General features: G+C 52.4%; 2 non-coding genes across 2 annotated transcripts; one reads left to right on the top strand and one right to left on the bottom strand.

Annotated features, from left to right (window-relative positions):
- Window positions 1-12,015: 12,015 nt before the first annotated feature.
- TRNAM-CAU (transfer RNA methionine (anticodon CAU)) lies at window positions 12,016-12,087 on the bottom strand. Its single transcript has one exon. It is a non-coding gene; the product is annotated as a tRNA-Met (tRNA).
- Window positions 12,088-14,274: 2,187 nt separating this feature from the next.
- On the top strand, window positions 14,275-14,348 carry TRNAI-AAU (transfer RNA isoleucine (anticodon AAU)). Its single transcript has one exon. It is a non-coding gene; the product is annotated as a tRNA-Ile (tRNA).
- The last annotated feature ends 1,446 nt before the right edge of the window (window positions 14,349-15,794 follow it).

Genomic DNA, 15,794 nt, shown 5'->3' on the forward strand with positions numbered 1-15,794 from the left:
TGGGCCCCTGGGCCATGCTGGTGCCCTTCACTCCTGACCCGCAGCCTCCTGGCGCTGCCAGTGCCCCCTGCATTGCCAGCCCACAGTCTCCTGGCCCCAACCCGGTGCCCCTCACTCTTGACCTGCAGCCCCCCACTTCCCATCCTGGCTGGTGCCCCTCACTCCCCAAACTTCACTACGCGGCCCCCTAGGCCATGATGGTGCCCCTCACTCATGTCCCACAGCCGCCTGGAGCTGCCAGTGCGCCCCACAGTCCCCCTGTGCCCCCAGCCCTGCCGGAGGGGCCCCAGCTGTCCCCATCCTATGTGGGCTGAAGCCCGGTGGCTCTGATTCATGCAGGCAGTAATGGAGCGTGGCAGGCTCCAGTGTGGCCTGAGGAGAGAGGAGGGGAGGCTTGTGGCACCCTTGGCCTGGGATAGGGCTGCAGTGCCCTGTGGGTAGCATGGCTGCAGCTCCCTCCCCCTCCATATCCCTCGCCCTGGGCAGTGCTTTCTGGCTGCGCAGCCCCTCCAGCAGCACTGGCCCCTATGGCTCTGCCCCCCATGACGTTCCCCTCTGCCCTCATAGCCCCCTACCCCTTTCCCCACTGGAGGGGCGGGCAATCCTCCCCTCCTCCCCCAGCCCCTCACAGCTGCAGACCCAAATCCCCTGCCCCAAGCAAATGTCTGGGATTTTGCTGTGCTCCCGGGGTGGGAGCTGGGGGTTGTGATTGAGCCAGCAGGCAGCTCCGCATGGGCCTGCCGCCTCCGCAGCTTCAGGCAGGTCCATATGTGCTCTCCGCTGCCTCCAATCGCACTCCCCCTCCTCCCCTCCCCAGGGCAAAGGGAAATCCTGGACTAACCTGTTATTACCTGAGAAAGGGCCATACAAAGAGCTACAAGCTACAAGCTTTTACTATGGAAGAGTAAAAATGGTCCGGCTGTAGCGCTCTGGTTGCACTCCTTACTCAGACTGAGCTAAGATAATATGACCTCCTCTCTTTGGCCTGCAATAGGGCTGTGTGAAATTTCACTGCCCATTTTGCTTCAACTCTGTTTCAACCTTGAAACAGGGAGGCTCAAAAGAAAACAGGGCAGGTTGAAACATTTAGAAAAATTTGAAACGTTTTGAGTTTCGACTCTGAAGCCAGGCTTACCTTTAATGGGTTTCTTGCAGGGCAAGAGAAAGTAAAGTAAGTGGAGGGAGTGGGGGGGAGGTGCGGGGGGGAAAGGAGTGCTCTCATTATTGACATGTGTAGCTGGCTGATGACTGTCACCCTTCCCTGAGGTCCCTTCGAATCCCAGTGCTCTGGGGGAGGGACAGAAAAACTGCATCAAAAGCAGCGTTTTTTAACTGCCCTGGTTTTTGCTTTGGGGTCACTTACGGAGCTATGTCTGTCCTGGCAGCTCACCCTCAGACCGCTATGGGTACGAACACTGATTTTTTTTTTTAAAGGGTTCCCTGCTCGCTACCTTAGCAAGATGGAGTTCAGAATATTTTTTTCTTCTAGGTGCTTTTATTTTATTATTGTATTCATTGATTTATTCTTTTGAATTTTATACTGATATTGGATGGAGTTACTATGGAATTTACTCTCCATAGGAATTTACTCTCTATATTTGTTTTTATACGTTCATTCTTTGCACCATACCGATGCTTTTGAGTTTATCTACACACTCAGACATTTTTCTATCGGGTTCATAAAGCTCGTCAGTGCACCATACTTACAGTTTTCAGTTACTATAGGAATGCAAACACTTAATATGTTTCTTGAAAAGGAAGACATGAAACACTTCATGAAATGTGGTGGAAAGGCAGGTTGCCACACAGGGCAGCCTTCAGGGAGGGGTGGAAGACGGGGAGAGGGAAAGCTGTAAGACTAACCACTCCCCACTGCAAAAAGAATCCCCCAAAAACCAAAAAACTGTGATAGCCTCTTTCCTTCAGCTAAAAGGGATGAGGCTGCTAGAAGCAGCAAGGAAAGGGGAGCATGCCACAGAAACTGCCTGTGCCCGAGACTGCATCCCATCCACACGCAGCAGCCATAACCCCCTCCGCCCCCACCACGACAACAACCACAACCAGCAGCACCAGCCCAGCAGCCGACTCCATGCCTATGTCCTTTCCCATGCTGAGCCCTCCAGTGGCAGAAGAAGAGCTGGTGCTGGATCTTCGTGTCCTAGCAAGGGAAATTCTGGGGAAGGCGGGGAATCAGCTGAGTTTGTGCTCGACACCCCTCAAGTTTCCCTTCAAGCCAGGTCTCCTTCCCCAGAAGGCACTTTGGAGGATGTTGATGAACAGGTGGAGGCAAGCGGCCCAGCTGAGTCTACTCCTCCTCTTGCTGTGCTTCTGCCTGCTGAGGAGGGGGAAAGTGCACCAGCATCCACAGATGTAGCCACAGCCCAGAAGAGAGAAGGTAGTGTGGTCTGGGATCATTTTCAACTGGCAGATGAACCCACGTACACTGTCTGCCTGCACTGCCGAGCCAAAACCAGCCAGGGCAAGGGAACAAAACATATGGGCAGCATGGGGATGCTGATGCATCTTTGCAGGGATCACCCCCTTGCTCTTGCTCCTCCTCAGCCTGGCACCAGTGGGAGCATGCCCAAAGGGAACGCCCTGTTCAAATTTCCTAATGACACTAAGATGTGGGGGGGATGTGGGCATGCTAGAAGGGAGGAATAGGCTACAATCAGACCTAGACAGGTTACAGGGGTGGGCGGATGAGAACAGCATGGGATTCAACACTGACAAGTGCAAAGTGCTGCACCTGGGGAGGAAGAACCAGCACCATACCTACAGGCTGGGGAACTCCCTTCTCATCAGTGCAGAGGCAGAAAAGGATATTGGAGTTATCATTGATGCCAAGACGACCATGGGCCGGCAGTGCGGGGATGCAGTCAGGAAGGCCAACTGCACCTTGACGTGCCTCCACAGATGCATCTCGAGCAGGTCCAAGGAGGTGATCCTGCCTCTCTATGTGGCACTGGTCAGGCCGCAGCTGGAGTACTGCGTCCAGCTCTGGGCGCCACAATTCAGGAGGGATGTGGACAGCATGGAGAGGGTCCAGAGGAGGCCACTCGCGTGATCGTGTTAGAAATATTATTAAAAATGCATTATCAATACCTGTTAGCTCCCATCAATAGGGTTGTCCTTTGAATAAGCAAGGCTGCCAGCCCTCCTTGTCTCCTTAATGAGAGAGGGAAGGGGGGGTTGGAAACTGAAGGAAAAACTCCAAGAGCTCTCTTTGTTCTGCAAATTTACTATCTCTTTGTTACACTAAATCACACTTTCCTTGATGGCTCCCACGGTTTTTAGGCTAAGATAAGAATAATTGCCATTTTAGCCTTGAGGTTAAACCCTCCATAACCTCCAGTGCTTTCTGGGCAAGCGCAATAACCTAATACATATTAAGCCTATCCGCCCCGCATACTTAAGTAGCTAATTATAATACACATGGGATGCATGATCTGACGTATTCTCATGCATGTTTGTATGAACCGGAAATGAGTTGTAAGAGTTCCTGTTTCTGTACACGTGCCAGAAAAGAGGGGATAAAAGCCTGCTAATGATTGTACTCAGGGGCAGAGGGTTTTGATCTTTTGTCTTCTCCCTCTGACCCTATTTGCAAATATATACCTTTTGTCTCACCAACAATGTGTGCCTAAGGATTTGTTATTCAATGAGCCTCCAAAGAAAACGAACCGAGAGAGAGTTTTTTTTACTTCAATCTGGCGCCCAACGTGGGGCTTTCTTTGGATAACTCCGGAGTTCGTCGGCACATCGTCTCTGCCCCCCTGGGGGGTTTGCGCGCCGAGCCTTTCTTTTTGGCTCGCCCTGAGGGGGGGCTTGAGGTGTGAGCCGGAACATCCGGAACACTAAGAGCTCCTATGCAAATTTTGTTTTTTTTGGAGTCTCCAGGTACACATTTTTGGCTTTGGATCGAGATCTCTGGGGTATCTGAGTGAGTATACGAATTCCCTTTGCCCAATTTGGTTCTGGGTCCGGAGCAGGAGGTGTGCATGTTCTCATGGTTAATCATCTGCTGTAAGGGACTTTTTGGTATTTGGTGTGCCTTGGGTGCACTTTTGTGGGCAAAATGGGTACGGTTAGCTCCCGTGTAGAAAACACGGATACCCCTCTAAGGTGCTTATTACGTCATTTTAATAAATTTGCAAGGCCGGCCGATTACGGAATAAAAATGAAAAAAGTTGATTTAACTAAGTTTTGTCAACTCGATTGGCCAACATTTGGGGTCCACTGGACCCCAAAAGGATCCTTTGTGCTAAAAGAAGTGATAGCTATCCATGAAATTGTTATGCAAAATGGGTATTGGAATCAGTTTCCTTATATTGATTGTTGGTTGTGGGTGGTTCAAAATCAGCCACCTTGGATTAAGAATTACTTAGTAAAGTCTCATGTGATGCTTGTTAAGAAAAAGACTCAGGGCGGGGCGCCTGTACTTCCTGAGTCTAATGAGGGGGGGAATTCTGAATTGGCTGAGTACCGGACCCGTGCTCCGGTTGCCCTGTCGGGTAGCGAAGATGAGTCAGACGCCTCCTCGGCATCCAGTCCTTGTGCACCACCGCCCCCTCCCTTAGAGAGACCACCACCGACGTACCAAGGCATACCTAATGAGTTAGAGCGTGAGCCTCAGCCAAGTGCCTCATCTGAATCAGGAAATAAGGGTTATTATTTGCGCAAGCCTGTAGAGTCACAGCCGGTGCTGAACTGTCCGATGCGAGAGGTTATTGGGGAAGGAGGCACTGCAACTTTTGTCTACACCCCATTTAGCACTTCAGATTTATTTAACTGGAAGAATCAGAGCCCCTCTTTTCGTGAAGACCCTGAAAAGATGAGGGATTTGTTTCGATCCATTGGGCAGACTCATCGACCCACTTGGGCTGATGTCCAGATGATGCTCCAGACCCTCCTAACCCCGGAGGAGAGGAGATTAGTGTTGGGGACAGCAGAGCGTATTGCGACAGCCAGAGTTGAGTTAGAGGGTGCTGCTGGTCGTACTCTGCGTGATACCTTCCCTGTAGAAGAGCCGAGATGGGATAATCACACTGCCGAAGGCAGAGAGCTGAGTGCACGGTATCTGGGAATTATAGTGGAAGCAATGGGAAAGGCAGTGCCTCGGGTTACCAATCTGTCTAAGTTGTATGAAGTGAGACAGGGAAAAGAGGAGGATCCCTCAGCTTTCCTTGGGAGGCTGTATGAGGCGTTTCGCAGGTTTTCGGATCTGGATCCAGAAGCCCCAGATAACCAGCGCATGGTAAATCTTATGTTTATTGGTCAATCTGCTGCTGATATCCGTAAGAAGTTACAGAAAACTGAGGGAGGTGCTGGGAAACCGATTTCAGAGCTGGTGGAAATTGCATATAAGGTGTATGGGAATCGTGAGCAAGTGCAGGAGCGCAAAGAGGATAAAAAGGCTCAGCGACAGATGGCAGCACTAGCAGCTGCTATAACTGGAGGGAACTCTGAAAAGGCTGGGATGCAGAAGGGGAAAGGAGAAAGAGTGGGAGCAGACGTTTGTGCTTATTGCAAAGAGAAAGGACACTGGAAAAGGGAATGCCCGAAGTTGAAGGAGAAGAGAGAGGGGGAACCGAGAGGTCACCTCATGCGGGCAGAAGACAAGGGTGAGGATTCAGAATGAAGGGGACGGGGATCTAAGACCACTACCCTTCGGGTTGGAGCCCGAGAAGATCCCATGGTAACCATTAGGGTTGGTGGCAAAAACTTTGAAGCCTTGGTGGATACTGGGGCTACATTTTCAATGATTCCAGAAAAAACCCCCTGTGCAGGAACTAGTGAACAGCATGTACTTGTGGAAGGGATTGAGGGAATGCAAACCCGACTCCCTGTTTGTAAACCACTCCTCACCAAAGTGGGAGATCATTTGCTTGAGCACTCCTTTGTGTATTCTCCAAGTTGCCCGGTTGCACTCCTTGGGCGGGACTTACTCACAAAATTGCAAGCTGAGATCTTTTTCAGAGACGATCAGATGGTGGTTCAGCTACCTGTCAAGCAGAGCTCGAACTATCAGATGGCTCTCCTGAAGGACCGACGCCCTGCAGTAAGTCCAGAAGATCACATGACCGGAGTAGACCCCTCGGTATGGGCTGATGGAACCCCTGCGCGAGCTAAGTTCGTCTCCCCGGTAAGGATCGTACTCAAGGATGGGGAGGGGCCCGTTCGGGTAAAGCAGTACCCACTCAGCCGAGCGGCCAGAGCTGGACTCAAGCCGTTAATAGAGAAGTACAAGAGGTACGGATGGCTAGTGGAAGGGACTTCACCCTATAACACCCCCATCCTTGGAGTGCCAAAGGCAGATGGAGTCTCATACAGACTGGTCCAAGACTTACGGGCAGTAAATAAGAAGGTCCTTTCAGACCATCCTGTAGTCCCGAACCCTCACACGATTTTGACACAAGTACCGGGGGAAGCTAAAATATTTTCAGTGCTAGATTTGAAAGATGCTTTCTTCTCTATTCCCCTTCACCGAGACAGTCAAAAATTGTTTGCTTTTGAATGGGAGGATCCAGACACCTTCCATAAAGCCCAACTCATGTGGACAGTTCTCCCACAAGGATTCATAGCAGCCCCTCATATTTTTGGACTTGCCCTTCAGAAGGACTTGGAGGAGTGGAAGGGATCACACCCCGCAGTGACTCTCCTCCAGTATGTGGATGACCTGCTAGTTGCAAGCCCAAACTTGCAGCTCTGTGAGGAAGCCACCAGGTCACTCCTAAACACTCTGGGGGAAAAAGGATATAAAGTTTCTAGAGAGAAAGCCCAGATATGTCAGCCTGAAGTCACATTTTTGGGATATAAGCTCTCAAAAGGAGTCAGAGCCCTAAGTGCAGATCGCATACAGGCAATCCAAGGTCTAACCTCACCTAACTCACCCAAGGAGCTACGAGCATTCCTAGGGCTAACTGGGTTCTGTCGACTATGGATACCAGATTACGGTGGGAAGGCTAGACCACTGTATGACTCCCTGACTAAGGAGAGTCTCACTAAATGGAAATGGAATAAAGAAATGCAGCATGCCTTTGATCTGCTTAAAGCAGCATTAACCCAGCCCCCTGCCCTGGCCATCCCAAACAGTAAAAAGCCATATCGACTGTATGTTCATGAGAATCGAGGGGTCGCATCAGGGGTGCTGACACAGCCATCGGGCCCGACCTGGAGACCCGTGGGATATTACTCAAAGGTTCTAGATCCAGTGGCACTCGGGTGGCCAGCCTGTCTTCGGGCTGTGGCAGCCACAGCAGTGGTTGTTGAAGAAGCCCAGAAGATAGTCATGGGTGCGGATATGGAAATACTCACTCCTCATGGAGTTCCCCAGATCCTAGGGACTGAGGGAGGGAAATTTCTTAACCCCTCCAGACAATCACGGTATGAGATATTTTTGCTCTCTAATCCAGGACTTACTTTCAAACATACTACAGCTTTAAACCCTGCAACCTTGCTGCCGGAGCCAGGAAAACCGATGCATGACTGCCTTGAGGTCCTAAATCAAACCACACAGGTGCGACCTGATCTTGCTGAAGACCCAACTGAGGACCCAGATGTTGAATACTTCGTAGACGGCTCCAGCTCTGTCATCGATGGAAAAAGACGAACAGGATGTGCAGTGGTAACCTTGGATAAGGTAGTATGGAGGGAGTCATTGCCAAGCTCATGGTCGGCACAGGCCGCAGAACTCACTGCGCTCACCCGAGCATTACAGCTGGGGACAGACCAGCGGGTTAATATATACACTGACTCTCGCTATGCTTTTTCTACAGTCCATGCACACGGACTATTGTGGAAAGAAAGGGGTTTTATTACGGCCTCTGGGAATAAAATTGCTAATGGCCCCCAGATTATCAAGCTACTAGAGGCACTCCACCAGCCTAAAGAGGTAGCAGTCATTCATGTGCGGGCCCATGGGAAGGCTGCTGAGGAAAAGCATAAGCTTGGAAATGCAAAGGCTGATTCAGCAGCAAAGGAAGCTGCATTTATTGGGGGAGAAGCGGAGGAGGTATCCAAGCAGGCCATGTCCCATGCCATATGGCCAGACATCCAAGATTTAGTCCCACAGTATTCCCCTGAAGAAGATAAATTTGCACAAAGAGCTTGTGCAGAAAAGAACTCCCAGGGGTGGTGGATAGTACCAGGAGGGAAAGTCATGATACCCAGGCCATTGCTTCGGGAGGTGCTGCAACAGCTCCATGCAAGAACCCATATGGGAGGTTTGGCCATGGGTGATCTAGTGATCCGCCAAGCAGTAGCTCCAGGGCTATATGTAGAAGCTCAGCGCATTGCTACCAAGTGCATCACATGCCAGAAAGTAAACCCCCGAAGGAAACCCCCTGTGCCAATGGGAGGTAGACCCTGGGCAGCGTACCCTGGACAGGCATGGCAGATTGATTTTGCCGAGCTCCCACGGTCCGGACATCACGGATTTTTACTTGTCATGGTAGACCAGCTCTCTGGTTGGGTCGAGGCCTGGCCCACCAGGACTGCCACTGCGGCTACAGTAGTGAAGTATTTGTTGCAGGAGATCATTCCACGGTATTCCCTGCCTGAGTCCATTGAGTCGGATCAAGGACAACACTTCATGGGAAAAGTGGTTCAAGGAGTCGCGCAAACTCTCAAGGTTACTTGGAAATTACACACACCATGGAGACCACAGAGTTCAGGACAAGTGGAACGTATGAATAGGACTTTAAAGACTTTGCTCACCAAAATCTGTATTGAAACACGTCTTAAGTGGCCTCAAGCATTACCGCTCGCCCTTACTTGCATTCGAAACACTCCCCGACGGGGCCTTAAATTGACCCCATATGAAATTATGTTTGGCAAGCCGCCTCGAGTCTTACCTCCTGGGATGCCAGAGAATGTAACTTTTGAATTAGGTAATAGTGAGCTTCATATGTACGTTATTGCTTTGCAGTCTGTCTTGTTTTCTCTTCACAGGTATGCAGCCTTCTTTCAGCGCCTGCCTTTAGACGTACCGGTACATGACTTCTCCCCGGGAGACTGGGTCTTGGTGCAGCGGTGGAAGAAGGAACCTCTGACTGAGAGGTGGAGTGGCCCTTTCCAGGTACTTCTAACAACCCACACCGCTGTAAAGATCGCTGGCCATGACCGTTGGATACACCATACCCGTGTGAAACGACATCCACAAGCGTCAGAGGACAACAACTCCCAAGACGAACTCACTCCGGAAGCTGAGTCGTCTTCGGAACAAGAAGCCAGCAAGTGGAGCTGTGAACCTACTGGTGATCTCCAAGTGCGCCTGAGACGGCTTAATCAAAGTTCAGAAAATTAGTCCGGAAAGTAAAAGGGAAAATATGGTGGGAATTATAATGTGCCTTGTTGTTATCTGCATAATGAAAGAAGCAGGATTGCATAGCCTTAGCCACTGGCCTATGCCCCCGCTTTCCCAAATTACTCCCCCAGGGACAAATTTGTATGTTGATATGATGGAGAGAATTGCAAGTACTTTTAATCTTACCAACTGCTGGGCCTGTGGGGGGCTCCGAGAGGCCGGAGAACAGTGGCCTTGGAGGGCTTTTCCTTTGGCCCCAAAATGGTTAGTCAGTGACAAAGCAGATGTTAAGAGTACTGGTCAAGAATGGGATGAGAACCACAGCTGGGATCTTTCCCAAGTGGCATTGGGAGAGTACTGTATTAGTAGTAATGGTACAGGAAGGAGGTTAGGACATAGTCAGTGTACATGGACATTAAAATGGGCCCGAGTATGCAGCAGGTATGCTGATCAATGGAATTCTGCTGCCATTAGGCTCCCAATCTCCACACAGATGCAAAATCTCAAAAGGACAAGAATATTACCTTTCGATCCTGACCCTACCAGATGTCAGGCATATGAAAAGACCCAAGGCGAACGATTTACCTACATTTATAAGTGGCAATGGGCACACCTGAATGGCACAGTGGCAAGGTTTAATGCATATTGGAGTGCCTTAAATGACACAAATGAAATAACCAAGTGCGAGTATAGGGATAAAGATGGCGTATGGAAATGTCAGTTTAAACTGAGTAACTATCACACTGGCCCTTTAGGGCATAAGGGCACCAAATACTATCCCCTTCTTTTCCACAGCCGTGACCCCCTAGCCTTGGGAGGGGAACACAGGGCCCTAAAAGGACATTATTGGATTTGTGGAAAGCGTGCCTATACGGTCCTACCACGAGGGTGGACAGGAACCTGCTATATTGGAGTAATTGTACCATCTTTCTTTTTGTTACCATCTGAGGGTGGAAATAAGCTGGGAGTCTCTTTGTATGATGATTGGAACAGGGCCAAGAGAAGTATTGATGTAAGTTTGACACAGGGTGGCTCCCAAAAGTGGAAGGAGGATGAGTGGCCTCCTCAGAGAATTATTGAGTATTATGGACCAGCTACATGGGCTAATGATGGGAGTTGGGGCTACCGGACACCAATATATATGCTGAATAGAATCATCCGGTTGCAGGCAGTCTTGGAAGTAATTACTAACCAGACCGCCACTGCTCTCGAGTTGCTGGCTCGACAAAGTTCTCAGATGAGGGAAGCCATATACCAAAATCGAATGGCTTTAGACTATTTACTCGCAGAGGATGGCGGAGTCTGTGGAAAGTTCAACCTTTCTAATTGTTGCCTCCAAATAGATGATAACGGGAAGGTGGTCTTAGAGATTGCCAAAGAGATTAGGAAAATAGCCCATGTACCAATACAAACGTGGGAAACCACATGGAATAAGGACTGGTGGTTTCAATTATTTGGAGGACCCTGGTGGAAAAAAGTAGGGTTTGTGCTTTTGTGTGCTCTAACTGGTTTGATTTTTATCCCTTGTCTCATTCCTTGTCTTACTAGATTGATAACCACCACAGTAGAAGGAATGCAGGTTGCAGCAGTCCCTCTAAAAGCACAGACTGTAGCAAAAGTCATGGTCCTCAGAAAAATTCCTCGTAATTATCTTGATATGCCCAAATGAAGTAAAGATCAGAAAGCATCTTGAGGGGGGAATATTGTTAGAAATATTATTAAAAACGCATTATCAATAGCTGTTAGCTCCCATCAATAGGGTTGTCCTTTGAATAAGCAAGGCTGCCAGCCCTCCTTGTCTCCTTAATGAGAGAGGGAAGGGGGGGTTGGAAACTGAAGGAAAAACTCCAAGAGCTCTCTTTGTTCTGCAAATTTACTATCTCTTTGTTACACTAAATCACACTTTCCTTGATGGCTCCCACGGTTTTTAGGCTAAGATAAGAATAATTGCCATTTTAGCCTTGAGGTTAAACCCTCCATAACCTCCAGTGCTTTCTGGGCAAGCGCAATAACCTAATACATATTAAGCCTATCCGCCCCGCATACTTAAGTAGCTAATTATAATACACATGGGATGCATGATCTGACAGGATGCCAGGGCCACCCAGTGGTCCCACAGGGAAGCAAGAGCACCTGGACCCCACTGCCACTCTTCTCTCTGGCATACCAAGAGGCAGACATGGGGGCTTGGTTGAAGAGGCTGAATCTGGCCTGTGGGCCATATCTCCTGCACCAGTGAAAAAAGCATTCATGAGAGCCGAGTGGGAAAACCCGAGAGTCTAAGCAGGATGGTCCAGAGTCCCAGCCAGCGGCCGGCTTGGGTCTGTGTGGAGCCTGGGATCCCTCCTATCTGGGTAGCTCTTCTGGCAGGCTCCGCACTCTTCCTCCACATCTAACATTGCCTCGGAGAGACTCCGACCTTCTCTGAGGATCTCAAGGTGCCCCAGGGTGCCACAGTCCCCGCTTGAGAAACCCTCTTTCACAAGCCCACACAGGCAGCAGCTCCTGGGCTCCAAGCGGGGTGGTGGAAGCCCGTGCCACGGTCCCTGCGGGTGGCTGCACCAGGAATTTGTCCCTGTGTCTGAATTTGTTGCCGGTTTCTCGCCTTGGGTTTTGGCACCACCGTGTGGCCAAGGCGGGAGCAAAGCTTCAGCACTGAGGGAAAAGCCCAGCCCAGCCGGCGAAAGAGCAGAAAAGAAAGATGCTGTTAGCAGAGGATGGTTTCGATCCATCGACCTCTGGGTTATGGGCCCAGCACGCTTCCGCTGCGCCACTCTGCTGGGGGTACCAGGCCTCTGAGGTCAGGCTGCAACGAACATGTTCGCGATCCCCTGCGACCACACGAGCATCGAGTAGTGCAGTCGGTGTGTCGGCTGGAGGCACTCTGGGGTTGGAAATGCAGGCCTGGCACGGATTTCTGCCTCGGGTTGGTGACAGACAGCTCTTGCCACTGCTCTGCGACTGCAGCACCCCGGGCCCTGCTCTTGCGGCATCTCAGTGCGGGATGGGTGGGTGCGGGTGCAAATCCACATGTCCTGACATGATCCCGTATCCCCAGTTGGAGAAATGTGAATAGCTGGGAATGGAGCAGGCCAAGGGGCCTGGCGAAACAGAAACACAGTACCAGGGTTTCCTCTTTGCTTAGCTGGTTGGTAACCCACACCGAGTTTTTGTTGGTGGTTTAGTGGTGAACCCAGCTGCTTTCAGCACTGGACCTAGGTTCAGTTCTGGGCCAAAGCAGCTCTGTTTTTCCTTCTCCTGCTTTTGCTTTCTTCCTCAGCCCTGAAGAGCCACACTGCGAGGGAAGGCAGGGAAGAGAAACATGATGCACAAGAAAAACAGGGAGGATGTCTGCAGGCCACAGGGGCGGAGGCTCTTCCCTGTGGTTCAGGGATTCGCTCAGGTGCCCCAAGGCTTGGATTAGGCCAGTGTTTCTCAACCTGTGCTACGTGTACCCTTGGGGTACGCGAGACACAGGCAGGGGTTTGGCGGGTGCTGCGTTTTGGGCTGTGCCTGCTTGGGGCATTAGTTCCCGCTGCCACCCCTCCCACTGTGTGCGCTGTACGGGGCTTGCGCTCCCCAGCATCAGTGTGCCAGGGGATAGGGAGGGAGGCCCCACGCAGGCTGCTTTGGCCCAGGCCGCACTGGAAAAAGTGGGACAGGGTTTCTCGCGATGAAAATGCAAGTGCCACGGTGGGACTTCCAGTTTGGCTTCTCCCGCCTCGATCAGCAGGGGGCACGTCAGGCACCAGAGGTGGAGAACCAGGGGATTAGGTGACAGGTGGGGAGCGGCTCCCACCGCATCCCCCCTGCACAAGCAGGCCGAGCCGGGGCAGCAGAGGGGGGACGATACTGGCTCTGGTTCCCCGCGGGCTCAAGGAGACGAAACCTTTCAGCCCCGCTCGCCCTGCTTCGCACCCAGCCAGACAGTGCAGCCCCCAGCAGAGATGAGCCCCTCACGCTAGGGGGTTTTCAGCCGAAGGGAGGCAGAGACAAGGCAGAGGAGCTGGAAGGAGGCTCACGGGGAAGTGAGGGACACGGGACATGCAGAAAGACGTGACCCTCCCAGCAGTCTCTGCCAAACCCCTGGGGAGGGCTGAGCCCCGTCCTCATCCCCGCACCTCCTGGCACCGTTACGGAGGGGCTGGAGTCGGAGAGGGTGAGCCCCAGCTGTCCAGCCTGAAAACGCCTCTGGACAAGCTCAAATCCCCTCCTGCCTCTCCCAGCTGCAGCTGCCTCCGCAGTGGCCACAAGACCCTTCCTTTTCCCGCTCTGGCAACAGCTGGCTCTTGGGAGCCTGATTCCCTTCTCCACGTCCCAGGGCTGGGCAACAGCTCCGCCGCCAGCCTTGTCCTTGTCATGTCATGGGGAGTGTCCCTGTTGTCCCACCCCAGGATGGATGCCCCAGTGATGTGGCGCTGCCAGTGCCACTCACCAAACCCCACAGCCCGCTGCCTGTGCTCCCTCCACCAGCGCTTCCCTGCCGGGTCCGCAGGGTAGCACCCAAAAGCCCGGGACCCCGCACACATGGGCTTTCCTTGCAGTCTCCGGCCCGCCACTCCGGCCTCCCACTCCACTCCCCCGGGCACCACTCCCCGGGCGGCCTCCACCTCCGCCTGGGACCCAGCACGGCGGGTGCTGCGCGGGCTGGGGCAGGGCTGGCACGGCTGGAGCAGGGAATCGCAGGCACTGGTGTCCCCACAGGACGAGGGGCCACGGGCCCCAGGGGACACTCAGGCCCAGCGCGGGCCTGGGGCGGAGGAGCGTGGAGGGGCCGAGGCCGAGGGCCGTGTGGTGCGGCGGTGGGGGGGCAGGAGAGCAGCCCGCTGCCCGGGGCGGGGGCCGGCGACAGTCCCGAGCCCGCTCCGCTGCCGCCCCGTGTCCCGGCGGGAGCTGGTGGGCGGAGCCAGGCCGGGCGAGAGGGGCGGCCCTGCATGAGCGCTCCTCCCCCGCGCTCCCCCCGCCGGGGCCGGTTAGCTCAGCTGGTTAGAGCGTGGTGCTAATAACGCCAAGGTCGCGGGTTCGATCCCCGTACGGGCCACGGACACCTCCTCTTTTGGAGTAAGACGGAAAAACTGCATCAAATGCACCATTTTTGAACTGCCCTGGTTTATACTTTGGGGTCACTTACGGAGCTGTGTCTGTCCTACAAGCTCACTGTCAGACCACAATGGCTAGCAGCACCGATATATATTTCTTTAAGGATTCCCTGCTCACTACCCTAGCAACACACAGTTCACAATACTTTTTTCTTGTAGGTGCTTTTATTTAATTACTGTATTCATTCATTTATTCTTTTGAAATTTATACTGATATTGGATGGAGTAACTATGGAATTTACTCTATATATTTGCCTTTATACATTCATTCTTTGCATCATACAGATGCTTTCGCGTTTATCTACACGCTCTGACATTTTTCTATCAGGTTCATAAAGCTCGCCTGTGCCCGAGACTGCATCCCATCCACATGCAGCAGCCATAACCCCCTCCACCCCCACCACGACAACAACCACAACCAGCAGCACCAGCCCAGCAGCCGACTCCACGCCTATGTCCCTTCCCATGCTGAGCCCTCCAGTGGCAGAAGAAGAGCTGGTGCTGGATCTTCGTGTCCTAGCAAGGGAAATTCTGGGGAAGGCAGGGAATCAGCTGAGTTTGTGCTCGACACCCCTCCAGTTTCCCTTCAAGCCAGGTCTCCTTCCCCAGAAGGCCCTTTGGAGGATGTTGATGTAGAGGTGGAGGCAAGCGGCCCAGCTGAGTCTGCTCCTCCTCTTGCTGTGCCTCTTCCCGCTGAGGAGGGGGAAAGTGCACCAGCATCCACAGATGCAGCCACAGCCCAGAAGAGAGAAGGTAGTGTGGTCTGGGGTCATTCTGAACTGGCAGATGATCCCACGTACACTATGTGTGCCTGCACTGCCGAGCCAAAACCAGCCAGGGCAAGGGAACAAAACATATGGGCAGCATGGGGATGCTGATGCATCTTTGCAGGGATCACCCCCTTGCTCTTGCTCCTCCTCAGCCTGGCACCAGTGGGAGCATGCCCAAAGGGAACGCCCTGTTCAAATTTCCTGATGACAATAAGATGTGGGGGGGATGTGGGCATGCTAGAAGGGAGGAATAGGCTACAATCAGACCTAGACAGGTTACAGGGGTGGGCGGATGAGAACAGCATGGGATTCAACACTGACAAGTGCAAAGTGCTGCACCTGGGGAGGAAGAACCAGCACCATACCTACAGGCTGGGGAACTCCCTTCTCATCAGTGCAGAGGCAGAAAAGGATCTTGGAGTTATCATTGATGCCAAGACGACCATGGGCCGGCAGTGCGGGGATGCAGTCAGGAAGGCCAACTGCACCTTGACGTGCCTCCACAGATGCATCTCGAGCAGGTCCAAGGAGGTGATCCTCCCCCTCTATGTGGCACTGGTCAGGCCGCAGCTGGAGTACTGCGTCCAGTTCTGGGCGCCGCACTTCAGGAGGGATGTG

This window comes from Crocodylus siamensis, unplaced genomic scaffold (assembly GCF_052110815.1).
Source record: "Crocodylus siamensis isolate JL-2025a unplaced genomic scaffold, ASM5211081v1 HiC_scaffold_49, whole genome shotgun sequence".
NCBI classification, from domain to species: Eukaryota; Metazoa; Chordata; order Crocodylia; family Crocodylidae; genus Crocodylus; species Crocodylus siamensis.